Source organism: Pterocles gutturalis, unplaced genomic scaffold, assembly GCF_000699245.1.
Source record: "Pterocles gutturalis isolate BGI_N339 unplaced genomic scaffold, ASM69924v1 scaffold5971, whole genome shotgun sequence".
Classification (NCBI taxonomy): Eukaryota; Metazoa; Chordata; class Aves; order Pterocliformes; family Pteroclidae; genus Pterocles; species Pterocles gutturalis.
The window spans coordinates 108258-110354 of NW_010100182.1; positions in this window are offsets into that span (position 1 = coordinate 108258).

The window sequence follows — 2097 nt, forward strand, 5'->3', positions numbered from 1 at the left end:
TTACTGACTGCTGGCGAGGTGCCCGAGGGAGCCGAGGGTTCATGCTGGTGCTGCTGCTGCCCACGGAACATGTCCCATGGCCACCCTGAGAAGAAAGGGCCATCTGGGGACAAGCCACAGGCAGGACAGGTTGTCCTGGAGCCCCATTGTGACTTTGGGGCTGCAGGAGGGACTCTCTGGGCCTTAGTTTATCCGTGGCAATTAAGAATTTCCCTGTGGGAATTAAGACCTGAAAAAACCTGCTAGTCCCAGGGGAAATAAAATAAAATAAAAATATTTTAAATATTTAAAGATCCCTCACAAGTCTCTTTTATTGTTTTGCTATCCAGACTTTTCTGTTCTTATGAGTCACAGCATTTTAGCCAAGAGTGCAAAATTTATTCATTCATATTGATGAAATTTGATTAAATAAAAATAACCGGTGTAGTGCATGTATTGCAAATGAATCATTTATGCTGAATCGAGCCAGCAAAGCAGGATCAGTAGAAGCAGCATCCCCCTTGAGCACCTTTCCCAAGCCTTCTCCCCTCTCGATGGCTGTTGGCAGCCTCCAAGCACAGCACCGCTCACCACTGGCAGAAATCCCTGATGGAAACGGCCCTCGGCTCCCCTCAGGTGTCACTAGTGGGGCCAGTATTGGGCCAAACAGGTTAAATGCTTTGGAAGTGCCACGACAGCTTCCCACCCCACCACATAACGTGGGTCATCCCCCCTGCTGGGCCCTGTCACTGCCACCCCTGCGAGGCAGAGGAGGACGTTTGTCCTTGCGCTGCCCCAAATCCACAAACTTCCTTGTATCAGAAAGCTTTGGATGAGCAGGGGTTTCTCTGAGCTGCAGCGCCTTCGCTACTGCAGATGGGGCTGGATCCTAGTGCTCCTAGAGCATCAGCCTTAAAGGCATTATTTGGCTTTTTATTCCTGGCTTTTCCAAATTTTATCATAATTTTTTTTCTTATTTTTCTTATTTTTATTACTTTATTTTAATGAGGAGCAGTGGTTTCTGCCTCCTGCTTCCTTTAGGTGGAGTGAGCTGCCCAGCTTAGGGCTTGTTTGCCTTTCCGGATCTTAAATGACCGAGTATGTGAAATATGTTTGGGATATGTTACCGGTAGTTAGGGGCTACCCGGCCAATTTTAGCCTCACCGAGTAAGAGCACATATGTGAGCTGTACATGTGCTTTCCAAATGCTTACATAAATCAAACTGGTGGGGAATGACACACACCAGGAAGAACCTTCTTGCATGGTTTCATGTTAAGGAAATTCAATTGCAAGTGGAAGGATCCATCCATTTGTGAGAATAATACAGTATTTTTGGTTTTAAGTGGGAGCTAACGTAAAAAAGAACTATCTTGGACCTTCCAAAACACTAAAAAAACTGTCATATTTTATCTTCATAAACCCTATTTCCAGATGTCAAAGGGACTGAAACTATGTTAGACTCTGCTCTGAGTAATGCTCTTTTTAAAAAAGAAATGTTGGGCTGCTAAAGGTTCAAAATTGTAAAATGAGAGAGAGAACTGAGAGAAAATTAACTCTAAATTGCCCCTCCTGCTCCCCGTGGCCATGCTGACCCCAGTCCCATGGCGCTGGAGCTGGCGGTGAAGTGCGGGAAGATGCCTTCAGGCACAGCAAACAGCGATGGAGGGGCTGAAATTAAATACAGCGCCTGCTTTGCAGATAATTGTTATGTAGAAGGGCACTAACAATTGAAGATTATACAGAAGAAAGGCCGGCAGAACGAGAACGGGCCATGCTAAAAGGCAGAGAGATGCGTTTGTTTACGGAGCCATCAGCCAGTTTCTGTCAACTCCCTGCAAGTGAAAGCTAAGCTGGCGTAAAGCTTCAATGGAAACAGGATTTGCCCCAGAGACGTACCCAAAAATAAACTTGATCTGCATAGGGAAGACACTGCGAAGCTGGTTATGCAAAATGCTTTACTAGTGCTTGGAAAAGGACTCTGCAGCAGAAAACAATGGTTATTAGTAAAACCAGAGGAGTATTTTGTTTTTAACCATTTAAAGTATCTTTCGCAGCCAGTGCTGCAGGTGGCTCTGGGCGCTGCGGGCTGCCCACGAGGTCCCTGCCTGTCCCCTGCT